This window comes from Cavia porcellus, unplaced genomic scaffold, assembly GCF_034190915.1.
Source record: "Cavia porcellus strain 051 isolate PalLab524CR breed Dunkin Hartley unplaced genomic scaffold, mCavPor4.1 scaffold_3, whole genome shotgun sequence".
Lineage (NCBI taxonomy): Eukaryota > Metazoa > Chordata > Mammalia > Rodentia > Caviidae > Cavia > Cavia porcellus.
The window spans coordinates 71,715,581-71,729,635 of NW_026947486.1; the positions used below are offsets into that span (position 1 = coordinate 71,715,581).

The following is a 14,055-nucleotide window of genomic DNA, read 5'->3' on the forward strand; positions in this document are numbered from 1 at the left end:
ACTACTCTGTAGGCTTGCTTACCCCTAAAAATATTTGCAATTAAACAAACAATTTGCTGGTCTTGCAAAATTCATTTTCTTCCTAATGTCATTGAGATGCTTCTTACCAAATATTGATTTTAGTTATCCAACTATTGTAATCCTCTCTCTAGTCTTTCTCCAACCCAAAAAGATATGTTTAAAATCCTATTGAGACGTTATTGGAATCCCAGCAGGTTAATTCCAATATACCATCACCAATGCAATCCATAGGGACAGTAAAAACACAAAGGCATATTTCAAGTTAAGGGAAGCCAAGAGGTCCTAAATCTAATCCTCCTGAGGATATGCAGACAAAGGTCTGCATTCTAGGCCTCTCTGAGAATTTTTACCTTGTGAAGAAGAGGGGTGGCTCACGGATGAGTGACAGTGAGGATGGAAGGAATTATGTGAGTAACGAGCTGGCTGGCCAGGTGCAAGATTGGCATCTCTGTAAATTGCAGAGATAAAGATATGCATAAGAATCAATTTACATAATCCAATTAAGGTAGCAGTGGAATTGTTTTGGGGGGCTATCACTTTGTTTCTGACAGGAAAACTCTTGTGCCCTGGGGAGTCATAGCTTCCTATCTTGAGGCTGTGCCCAGTTGACCTTGCAAGAGCTATTTGCTCTAACATCTGGAGTGCTCAATCCTGTATTGTGAAGAACACTATGCAAGGAAACAGGACTGTCTGATGGCTATAGATTTTGCATATTAGCCCCTGGACTAGCCTTATTTGCAATGCTCAGATCCAATTGAAGAGAGAAGGAAATACCCACCCAGCCCTTTACATATTGGTGTAAGGAAATGAGTCTCCAAGTAATCAAAGTCTCACAGTAATTGTTTTGGATTCAGAGGGAGTCACTGGAGTTTTCTCCCACAGAGATGCTACTTACCATGAGCTAGTATCTTTGCTTATTGTGCTAAGGTTACAAGGAAGTAACTCCCAACCTGTTAGATGTGTCTCAAGACACAAAAGAGATTGATATCAAGGATAAAGGAGGTTAAAAGTCGGTAAAAGTTTTAAGAAATAGTTTTAAGCAGAAGAGGTGCCACTGCAGCTTTTGGTCTAGTGCATTTTTGTACAGCTTGGATCAAGCTATAATCAACCGATGGGATTACAAATACACTTACTTAGGTAATATTAGTTTAATAGAAAAGCAAGATATATTACAAGGATACACAACATGGAAAACAAAGATACTTCTGGAAGGGGTAGGAGTGAGAGTCAGAGTGTTCTGGTGAACTATCTCCATGCTCACCTCATTGTTTATATGTGTTTATGATAGTGTTTAGGGAAAATTGCAGGTCTACACATTGTGAACCCATTTTAGAGCCCCGTTTCTATCCACTCAGCCCTTAATCATATATCTGATTTTCCTCATCTCTATTCTGATTTGTCTCTGACTCTTTTCTTCTCTCTCTCTCTTTTTTTTTTTTTTTTTTTTGTGGTACCAGTGATTGAACTCAGGACCTTGGGTTTGCCAGGCAGGCACTTATGCCACTAAGCTAAATCCCCACCCGACCCTGACTCTTTCTAATTGCCTTTCAATCTCTACATAATTTGGCTATCTGTATTACTATGAAAACATTTGCCATCACCTAATTCTTGAAATTTTCTTTTTCTACCCTTTTTTCCCCAGCGGTATGTGGGGTGGGGGGATAATAAGATACTCAAAATTACCATAGTTATATACTTTATTTTTCTGTGACAAAGATTCCAAAAAGATAAGTTCTATTACCGAATACAATTGCACAAACTTGTGTTGAATATCTTTTATGTGTTAGACATTATCCTGGTTGTCACTTGTTTCAGTGAGATAGTGTTATAAAACTTCTCCAGAATAAGCCTAGTCAAAGGACTTAAGATTTGATGCTAAACACTAGGATTTTCTGTAAGAGAATACATTTTTATACAAAGCCAGTTGTATTTAACACAGACAGAAAGCTTGATTTTGGTAACGATCTAGAGGTAGTGCTCTGGTGTTCTTTGTACAGTTTTTATTTAATCAACCAGTATGGATTAATAGTTTACTTTGTTTCAGGCATTATATTAATAATTTTGAAATAACAATGTAAAAGATAGTCCAGTTTTATTGAGAAGGCAAAAATGTAATTACTACTAAGGGTATTATAATATTTTGAGTGATATGATCATGGTTTGAACAGCAGATTTAGTGCAAAATTTGGCAACATGTCCACCACCTGTTTCTGTGAGTGAAGTTTTTTTAACACAACCACTTTCATATATTTGTTGTTTATAGCCACATTTACATTATGATGACAAGTTGTTGCAAGGGAGTCTACAGACCTCAAAACCAAAAGTATTTATTACCTAATTTTTTTTCAGAAAAGAAGTTTGCAGACTCCTGTCTTACAGAAACAAGGACTGAGATAAATTGGGAAAGCATTTAAGAGATGGTATTTGAACTGGAATTTTAGAATTAGTCTTACTTTTGCAGGTGTACAACACTGGAAAGGAGAATATAGGCAGAAAGGCAGAAGCTGAGTAGATATACAGAGGTACAAAAAAGCAAAGTACTAAAAACAATTGAATTATACATTCTAAATGGATAAATCAAATTATGTCTAAACTATACGTGAGTAAATCTGATTTTTTAAAAAAATGCTTGCCTATTTTGAAATTGGTCCAATGTGTTTTAATGCTCCACTGAATGGGATAGTTCTATGCTGTATATTTCAACATGTTCATCCTCCCTAATTCCTACCCATAAATGCTAATAGAGTACTTCAAGCTTTATGACAACCAAAACAACCATATAAACTTCAAAACACTCCCCCGAGGGTAATAACAGGTTCACTGTAAGCCACTTGAGCACACGGCATATGGAAGAAATGACCAGAAGTGTGAAGCTAAGGAGTTTCAGTGTTATCTAGCATGTCATCTGCCTCTAACCACAGTTCATGGATTAAGATCTGTCTCCCTGGGAAAAAGTATTCAATCATCCATGTAAAAGAGGCCTTTCCATGAGATTGAAAATGTTAGCCTAGAAGAAATAGATCCTTCCATAATTTCATTCGTCACCATTGCCTGTCTGATGGAACACTGACCATCCTATTAAGCTGTGGCCAATTGAAGCAAACAAATTTGCCACAATCATATAGATACAGCTAGAACATGTGGCTCTGTAGGAAACAAACTAAGTCATTAAGCATGTTGTAACAATAGGTAACCTGCCCTTTAAAACTGCTATTACTTTGCTGATAACACAGTTTAAGCACTCAATAAATAAAAGCACTGAGAATGGTGTGGATGCACTTATATTCTGAAACCTCACAAAACAAGAGTGATTGGCTCTAGTTGGTGTTTTTAATTCTTTTAACTAATATATTTTCTACATTTATTTACTATTCATTTGAGAACAGCACAAAGCATTCTTTTCATTCCTGTGAAACATTCTCAGGAGAGTGTAGATTAACTAAATTCAATTAATAACACTTTAACATACTGGGCTGTTGAAAAGTAAAGAAATGTAGTTCTCCCCAGTTCTCAAAGTCAGCCAACTCCAGTACACTGTAAGCAGGAATAATATTTCCTGGGACTTAAAAGAAGGGAATATGTGAGTTTTGTATAAAATGATGATAGCTATGCTATCATCCATTAGGTAGTTAGATTATGTACCTGAGAACATGCAAGGACAAAATTCATTTTCCTAATATATTGTAGAAGGTTAGTGAAATTTTTAACCATTCCCATTTTTAAACAGTTTTTCCTCAATATTTTACAATTATATTCCGTCACCTTGCCTTCTCTTTGTCCCTCCATCTCATTCGCAAATTAAACAACATTTTATGGGATCTAGTTTACTCTAAATTGTTATAATTATTACTTAGCTGATTACAAACCAGGAACCACCCACATCTCTTAAATGCACACAGCTGGGCCATCTGTTCCCTATGAGTCATGTAAACAGAGAAGACTTGAGAAAAGGATTTAAACATTTTCCCACCTGGTTCTGCCTAATTTAAAAAATGCAAAGATCTGCCCAGGGAACTCACAAATGGAATGCTTAAGATCTGACCTGCCAATTTGGGTGACATAGAAAGTTTTAATTACAAAATAAGCCAAAGATTCCAATGTAGTCATTATTTAGTTGTTATGTTCATTCAACTATAGTATTTTTTATTATCTAGCAAATACATAAATAAAAAATGAAAATTCAAACTGTACAGAATGGTACAAAATAAAAAGCAAAATGTTACCTCTCTGCCCTTACTCATGTACACATCTCTTTAGAACTCTGACTTTTCTATTTTCACAGCTTTTGATATTAATTGTATCACACTAGTTCTCAGTTTATCAACTTTAATCTGTATTAAGACTTTTCATTAGAAAATGATAAATTTGCCTTCTTCATCTTCTCTCTTCATGTGATCAAGACCCCCATTAGTTAATCTTACTATTATGGTGTATATTTAGATGTCCAACGAAAGCCTCATGCAGTCATAGGTGGTGGGGATTTTCAGATCTGGGATGTGTAATGCTGGGATTAAGGATATGATGTGGGGATTAAGGGTGCTCCCTCTAGGTGTGAGTGCTACTTGCCTGTCTTGGTTACTTTTCTCTCATTGCTGAGACAAAATACCTAATGCCCAAAACTAGGGAAGTGAAAGTTTATTTAGCTTACAGTTTTTTGGAGGTTTCAGTCCATACTCAGCTGGATCCAAGGCAGGGTGACATGGCTGAGGGACAGCCATTCATGGTGGCTGCTAGTGACAAGAGTGAAAGGGCAAAAGAGGAAAAAGCATGCCTCCTTCCCTCCCTTATATTGTATGCCAATTACCTGCCCTGGCTGGATAGGTGAAGCACTCACACTGCCAATCCCAGCACTAGCAAATGAACCAATCACAAATGCTAAATTCAGCTGCCTTCATGAATGCATGAGGCTTTGGGGGGGCCATCCAAACACAAACCATAACACTGTCCTAAGAGCCTAGATGGAATACAAGAGATAGAAAGTTGGCTTGTTGCCATTGCTTAATGCTTCACTGCTTTGCTGTCTTTTGGCTGTCATTAACTGTTTCTCCTCTGCAATGACCTTCTGCTGTGCCAGCCTTTAAGCCAGCCAACTATGAGCTAAAACATTTAAATAGTCATTCAAAATAAACCTTTCCTGTTATGGGTGGAAATACCCAACTTGGAGTGTTGAGTATTTTGACTCAGCAACAAGAAAAGTAAGAAAGACACCTATATTTCATTCTGTCACCCTTGAAATTTTGTGGTAGTTTCCAGTTTTGTACTGTTTTAATTTCAAGGAATACACTTAATCTATCCACTTGGTTTTTATTTTCATGTATTTTAGTGAACCAAAATTTAATATTTTCCTTTTCATAATTTATATCTTTTGCCTTGTTGAAAAAATTCTTCACTGCTACAATAAATATATTAACAAAACATTTCCCTCTATGTTCTTCTAAAAGCTTTGAATTTTCTCCTTAGGCCTGTATACCATTTGAAATTTATTGTTGTATAATGTGTGAATCAGAGATTCAATTTCTTTTTTATATATGGATAATCATTTGTTTCAGTACAATTTTTAAACTTTCCATGCTTGCCCCGTGGTTTTGCTTTGCTGTTTCTGTTTTATATCAAATGTTATATAATATTATCAGTAGATATGCCATTCAGTCTCTGGGTTATCTATTCTGTCTTATTAATTAATCAATTTGCTTGGAATGAATGATACAACTTGGGAGTGCCACACTCTTTAAGCCTTGGTTTTTTGCATTCTTAGACTTAAGAGATATCCAAGAAATCAAAAATTTCAACAAAAGATTGCAAAACTGACTGAATGAATATAAAGATAAGACTTTCAGACCTCAAAGACAAGATTGCAGCTAGTGAGCAGGAAACATAATATCTTTTTTAAAAAGCAAGGAATCAGTAAATAACAATTCAATAGTTGTGAGACAATACAAAGAAAACAATAAAGAGTTGATAAGTATTAACAAAAAAGATGACAACACAAATTATATAAAAAGACAATTTATAGAAGTAATCACCAAGGGCTGGGTATTGAGCATAGTGGCATACACGCCTACCTGGCAAGCAATAGGTTGTGATTTCGACACCCACTCACCCAAAAAAGAATTAATAACCAAAAATTTCCCAAACATGGGAAAAGAAACTGACATACAGATAAGTGAAACATATAGAACTCCAATTGGCCATAATGAAAATAAATGTACACCCAGACATATAATAATCCACATCCCAGAAATTAAACATAAGGACAGAATATTAAAAGCTGTTAGAGAAAAGAAACAAATTGTATATATAGGAAAATCCATTAGAATCACAGCAGGTTTCTCAATACAAGCAATTAAGTCCAGAAGAGCATGGAGTGAAGTATTTCAAAACCTAAAGGAAAATGACTTACAACCCAAATAACATATTCTGCAAAACTATCCTCCAAAATTGATGGAAAAATAAGATTCTTCCATGATAAAGAACAGCAAAAGAACTTCATAACCACCAAACCAACCCTGCAAAGAATATTGAAAGTTATTCTAGATAGACATAAACATAACCATGATTTCAGGAACACCAACAGAAAAAAACAACAACAACAACAACAACAAAAAACCAAGCCAGGCAAATAAATAGAGGGGAAAAGTAAAGAACCAACAGCAGATAGATAATATGACAAAATAAGCCAACATATATTACCTATAACTGTTAATGCAAGTGGCCTCAGTTCACCAATTAAAAGAAACAGACTGGCAGGATGGATAAAGAAACAACATCCAACCATATGCTTGTATACAAGATGCCCATCTAACCCAAAAGGGAATTCACAGGCTAAAAGTCAAAGGATGGAAAACAATACTTCATACAACAGGAATATCCCCCCAAAACAGGGGTAGCTATTCTGTTTTCAGACAATGTGAAATTCAAACCAAGAATGATCAAAAGAGTTAAAGAAGGTCACTAAATACTGGTTAGGGGAAAAATTAAAGAGGAAGAGTTAACAATCTTTGTTTTTTTTTTCCTTTTTATCGGTACTGGGGATCGAACTTGTGACTGCCTGCTTGCAAGGCAGGCGCTTATGCCCCTGAGCTAAATCCCTAGCCCCCAATAGTTAACAATCTTAAATATATATGCACCAAACATGAGAACATCTACCTACATAAAAGAAATATTAATAGAAATAAAAATCAAAAAAGCAACAACACAATTATAATGGGAGACATTAATACTCCACTAACACAAAGAGACAGATGAACTAGACAAAAAATCAGAAACAAATAGCAGAACTGAATCACACCTGTGAACAAAATGACAGTAGATGTATAAGAGTGTTTCACCTAACAACATCAGAATATACATTCTTCTCAGATTCATTTGGCACATTCTCTAAGATATACCATCCCATAGAATGTGCTTAAGTATATGCAAAAGAATCAAAATTACTCCCATGTATGTTATCCAACTGAGTGCCATGAAACTGGAAATTAATGAAAAAAGAAACTACAAAAATGCCATAAATACATGGAAATTAAATAACACACTATTGAACAATCAATGAGTCACTGAAAAAATTAAAGAAGAAATTAAACAATATCCTGAAGCAAACAAAAATATAAATACAACTTAGCAGAATCTGAGGGATACAATGAAAGCAGTCCTAAGAGGGATGTTTATTGCAGTGAACACCTATTTCAGGAAAACAGAATGAACACAAATAAACAACCTGACGCTATACCCAAAACATCTAAAAAAAATGGGAGAGCAATTCAAGACCAAAGCCAAAAGAAGGGAGGAAATTATAAACATCAGAGCAGAAATTAAAGCAAAAGAGACTAAGAAAACAATAAAAATAATTAATGAATAACAGTCTTGGTTCTTGGCAATTTTGAGGGATTCAAGCAAAGATGGCGGATAGATAACAGCTGGCTACAGAGGCTCCCTGGGATACTCAACTTAGAACCCAACATAATACAGCATGGGGAGCCCCGAACAGAGGGAGATGAATTCTCTCGTCCCAAGAAGAAATTAAGGTGAGAAGAACCAATCAAAGTTACAATCCCAGTGCTATTATTGGAACAGCTAAAGGTTCAGGGGTCCTGCCACAGGGGCGATTTGTGGAGCTGTCCAAGGTCCCACCACTTCGATTCACTGGAGGCGCAGTCACACTGAGGTCAGGGATCGGCCAGCTGAACAGATAGCTGAGCTGGCGGGGAGCCTGCATCGATCAGTGGTGAGTGATGGGAGTGGAGCCATTCCACAGAAAGGGGGCTCTGGCGGACAACATTCTGGGACTGGGTAGGACTGGCAAGTACAAAGGGCAGCAGTGAGTTTAGTCAGTTGTCCCCTTCCTGAACGGTAATGGTGAAGTGAGCTAGGCCTGGGTTATGCGACCTGGCTGAGACCCAATAGGTTATCTGAAATTAATTCCCTATGGCAGCAATGCACACTAACGCAGTGAAGGCCTTCAGAAGTTTGACTGACCCGGAGGGGAGGTGGCACACTGTAATACAGTGCAGGACTCAGCAGCTTGACTGATCTAGAGGGTTAACTGACTTACTTCTTCTCCCTTCAGCCCAAAATAAACTTCCTGCTCTTGCATCCCATATGCCACAGTAATCTCCAATCCACTAATTTTATGACATCTCCACTGCACCACAAGCTTCTCCCCTAGCCAGACTTGATAAAAGCATCCGCACTTCTTTATTTCCCCTAGAGGGTGCCTGTGTCCTCTTCTGCAGCGCTCATGTGCCTGCAATAAATACCTCTTTTCTTTCTTTGTCTCTTACTTGTGCCAAAAAATCTTATTGTCTACAATGCAGTATTGTTACACCAGAAAGAAAAATGAAATCCTGTCATTTATAGGAAAATGGTTGAACCTGGATATCATCATGCTGAGCAAATAAGTCAAACTCAGAAAGAAAAATATTGCTTGTCCTCCCTGATATCTGGTATCTAAAGAAAATGACAAAAAAGTAAAGAGGTGGTATGAGACAAGAAGAAGAAAAAAAGAGGGAAGAAAGAGGATATGAGATTCAAGCAAAGATGGAGGGTAGATAACAGCTGGCTACAGAGGCTCACTGAGGTAGTCAACTTAGAATTCAACATAATACAGTGTTGGGAGCCACAAGCAGAGACTCATCCCAAGAAAAAACTAAGGTGAGAATAACCAATCAAGCACACAGTCCCAGTGCTATTATTGGAACAGCTAAAGGTTCAATGCTCTTGCCACAGAAGGTGACTTCTTGAGCCACTTCAACTCACTGGAGGTGCAGTCACACTGAGGTCAGATGTCGGCCAGTCAAACAGACAGCTGAGCTGTCAGGGAGCCTGCATTGACCTGTCGTGAGTGAGGGGAGTGGAGCCATTACACAGAAAGGAGGGCTCCGGCAGATGACGTTCTGGGACCAAGCAGGACGGGCAAGTACAAGGGGGAGCAGTGACTTCAGTCAGTTGTTCCCTTCCCGAACAACAATGGAGGAGTGAGCTAGGCCTGAGTCAGATGACCTGGCTGAGACCCAATATATTATCAGAAATCAACTCCCCAAGCAGCGGCACACACTAATGCAGTGAAGGCTTCAGAAGTTTAATTGACCTGGAAGAGAGGCTGCACACAGTAATACAGTACAGGCCTCAGCAGCTTGACTGACGCAGAGGGGAGGGGCCAGCATATGTTGCCCCTGTTTGCAACACACTAGCACACTGCAGTGGGAAGGGTCACCTAGCCAGCATACTTCAGAAAAATTGTAACCAACAAACAAGGAAAGAAAAACGGGCTTCCTGGAAGAAACAAAAAAGATGGGAAGAGGAAGCAACAACAAAAAGTCCCCAGGTCCCAACACTGAGAACGTTGACCCAGGAAAGGTAAATACAAAGGAAAATGAGAACAGCAAACATGCAATATCAGACACGGCACCAGTGGACATAAAGTAATATATTTGGGCACTCATAGATGAGTGCAAAAGTGAAATATTTATCCAGGTAAAGCAAGATATAAGAATATTAATACATAGGGGCTGGGGATTTAGTTCAGCGGCATAAGTGCCTGCCTTGCAAGCAGGCAGTAGTGGGTTCGATCCCCGGTACCGATAAAAAGGAAAAAGAAAAAAAAAAGAATATTAATACAAGAGATGCTAAGCACCCCTCAAGCAGACACAGACGGAAGAAGGGAGGAACTCAAACAAAGGAGAAAACCACTTGATGAAGAATATAAAGAAAATATAGAATACGGGGGCTGGGGATTTAGCTCAGCGGCATAAGCACCTGCCTTGCAAGCAGGCGGTCGTGAGTTCGATCCTTGGTACCGATAAAAATGAAAAAGACAAAAATATATATATATATAAAAAAAAAAAAAGAAAAGAAAATATAGAATACATGAAGCACATTCAAAGAGATTACCAGGAAATTAAAAACTCTATGGAAAGATGGCAAATCTGCTTGAAAGAAACTAAGGATGGGGGCTGGGGATTTAGCTCAGTGGCATAAGCACCTACCTTGCAAGCCTGTGGTCGTGAGTTCGATCCCTGGTATCGATACAAATCCAAAAAAAGAAACTAAGGATACATTATCCAAACTGGAGGACAGTTTTGTAATGTGGGATTGCAAAAGGAAAAACTTTTTAAAAATGATAAGGTAGAGGGCTGGGGATTTAGCTCAGCAGCATAAGGGCCTGCCTTGCAAGCAGGCAGTCATGAGTTTGATCCCCGGTACCGATAAAAAGGAAAATGAAAAAAAAAAAATGATAAGGTAACAAGCAATAACAATACAAAGGCTAGAAGATGAAAAGAGGATCAATAACTTGAGAATAGAGAACACGAATGAAGAAGCAGGAGTACATACAAATGAACTACAAAGGCTACTCACAGAAATAATTAAGGAAAACTTCTCAAACATAGGAAAAGGAAATTATATTCAGATATATGAGGCATACAGAACTCCAGCCACCTACAACCAACAGGCATATAATAATCAAGATCCCAGAAATTCAATATAAGAACAGAATATTAAAAGCTGTTAGAGACAAGAAACAGATAACCTATAAAGGAAGGCCCATCAGAATAATGGCAGACTTCTTGACACAAACCAACAAATCAAGAAGAGCCTGGAGTGAAATATTCTAAGCCCTGAAAGAAAATAACCTCCAGCCCAGATTGATAAACTGTCGCTAGAAAGTAATGGAGAAACAAGATGCTTCCAAGACAAAGAAGAACTTGGGAAATTTGCAACCCCCAATCCAGCTCTACAGAGAATACTGCAGGGAATTCTAGAGAGAGAAAAGTACTAGGATTCTAGGAACAGTGGCAGAGACTCAATGAATGGAGCAGAAAACAGAATGAAGAAGAGAAGCAGACAACTGATGGCAAAAAAAAAAAAAGCATAACAGAAATGAGGCAGAGAAGGTTGGTTATAATCTCTAGTATAGATGGACTTGATACACTAAATTAAAAAAAAAAAGAACCACACGTGGAGTAGATCAGGAGGTAGGGTCCACTGAGATGCTATTTATAGGAAATACAATTAACATGAAAAAGAGTACATGGACGGAAAGTCAAATATGAGAAAACAATGTTCTATGTGACAGGGAACAAGAGAGTAATAGGGGCTACTAGACCAGTACTTGTGGATAGGTTGGAAAGACAGGCTTTAATAGGTAAAGGAATTAGAGATCAAGTCCAGGAGAGAGAAGGTTCAGAACCACTTAGGTAAATAGCAGGTTGTCCCCCCACCCAATTTAAAACCAAGGATCTTGGTCAGACCCAAAAATGCACAATGTACCCTGGGGAAGTGAAAGGGGAGGGAGAGTCTTAAAAAAGATGGCAGAAGATATTGTTAATAGTGTATCAGGATTTTTTTTTTTTCTTTTTCTCTTTTTATCATTACCAGTACCGGGATCGAACTCACAACCACCTGCTTGCAAGGCAGGTGCTTATGCCACTGAGCTAAATCCCCAGCCCCAATTAGTGATTTCTTTCTTTTTTTTTTTTTTTTTTTGTCTTCTTCCTTTTTATCGGTACCGGGGATTGAACTCACAACTGCCTGCTTGAAGGCAGGCGCTTATGCCGCTGAGCTAAATCCCCAGCCCAAATTTGTGTTTTTGTTTTTGTTTTTTGTTTTTTGTTTTTTGTCTTTTTCCTTTTTATCGGTACCGGGGATTGAACTCACAACTGCCTGCTTGAAGGCAGACGCTCAATTAGTGATTTCTTAATGTTTATTTTTTTTCTTTGAAAGTATGTATTATTTCTACTCGTTTTCTGTTTTATTTAGTCTTTCTTTAAATAAAATTAAAAAAAGACTTGGTTTTTTAAATGAATAAAAAAAATTGATAAGCTCCTAGTCAACCTTATAATAAAAGGAAAGAAAAAACTCAAATTCAGGAAATAAAGAAAGAAAAGTGTGAAATCACTATAGCCCATGTAGAAATATAGAAGATCATCAATACTTACTTTGAAAACCTTTAAGTTTTCAAACTTTGTGTAGGTTCAGTAACACAGAAGAAATGGACACATTCCTAGACACATGTCAGTTACCAAAGCTGGAGCAAGAAGATGTAACACTGCTGAATAACCCAATTTGTTAATGAGATTGAAAATGTAATTAGAACCTTACCAACAAAGAAAAGCCCAGCTCCTGATTGATTCACAGCTGAATTCTACAAGAAATTCAAGGAAGACTTAAGGCCAACACTCCTCAACCTCTTTAAAGAAATTGTAAGGGAAGCAAGTCTTTCTAACTCATTCCTGGAAAGGAGTACTACCCTAATACTAAAAACAAAGAAAGATCCAACCAAGAAAGAGAACTACAGGCCACTCTCCCTAATGTACATGCAAAATTCCTCAATAAAATACTGACAACTAGAATGCAGCAAGTCATCAAGAAGATTATACACCACAACCAAGTAAGATTCATCCCAGGAATGCAGGAATGGTTCAACAAATGAAACTAAATAAACATAATTCATCATATCAATAGAGCCAAAAATAAGAATCACATGGCTGTTTGAATAGATGCAGAAAAACCTTTGATAAAGTTCAACATTCATGATAAGAACCTTATGGATAACTGGAATAGATAAAATTTACCTCAATATGATATAAGCCATCTATGACAAACTGACAGCATCAAATTAAATGTTCAAATCTGAAAGCTTAGCGATTTCTTAGTGTTAATTTTGTAAATTCTGTATTACTCTACCTTTTTTTCTATTTTGTTTTTTTCTTTCTTTCTTTAAATAAAAAAATGCAAAAAAAAAAAAAAAACCCTAAAAGCTTTCACTCTAAAATCAGGAACAAAACAAGGCTGTTCACTATCATCACTCTTATTCAATATAGTGCTGGAAACATTAGCCAGACCACATAGAAAAGAGAGAAATTAAAGGAATAAGAATAGGCTAGGAAAAGTTAAATTATCATTATTTGCATATGACATGATAGTCTACATGGAAGACAACCAGAACACCATTGAAAGACTTCTAGATGTAATAATTTGATTCAATAATGTAGCTGGATACAAATTCAACACTCAAAAATCAAGACTTCCTGTACACAAATAACGAATTCATTGAGAGAGAAATAAGAGCAACCACGTCCTTTACAATAGCATCCAATAAAGTGAAATACTAAAGGAATCAATCTAACAAAGGAATTAAAGATATAAACAGTGAAAATTACAATACTCTGAAAAAAATCAAAGAGTATCTCAGAAAATGGAAAGACATTCCTTGTTCACGGATAGGAAGAACAAACACTGGGAAAATGGCCATTGCCCCCAAATTATTATACATATATAATGCAATTCCAATCAAAATACCATTAGAGAAATCATTCCTAAAATTCATCTGGAACCAGAAGAGACCTAGAATAGCAAAGGCAATTCTGGACAACAAAGGCAAGACAGGAGGCATCACAATCCTTGAGTTGAAGTTATCCTACAAAGATACTGTGATAAAATCAAGTGTGATACTGGATAAAAACAGATCTCAAGATCAGTGCAATAGATTAGAAGATACCACCACAACTACAAACACACTCAGCCACCATATCTTTAACA

The 14,055-nt window shown here is 37.1% G+C and overlaps 1 protein-coding gene across 5 annotated transcripts in view; it reads right to left on the reverse strand.

The window, feature by feature from the left end:
- Nucleotides 1-14,055, reverse strand: part of Dcx (doublecortin) — a 349,437-nt gene that overhangs the window by 233,726 nt on the left and 101,656 nt on the right. The window lies entirely within an intron of this gene.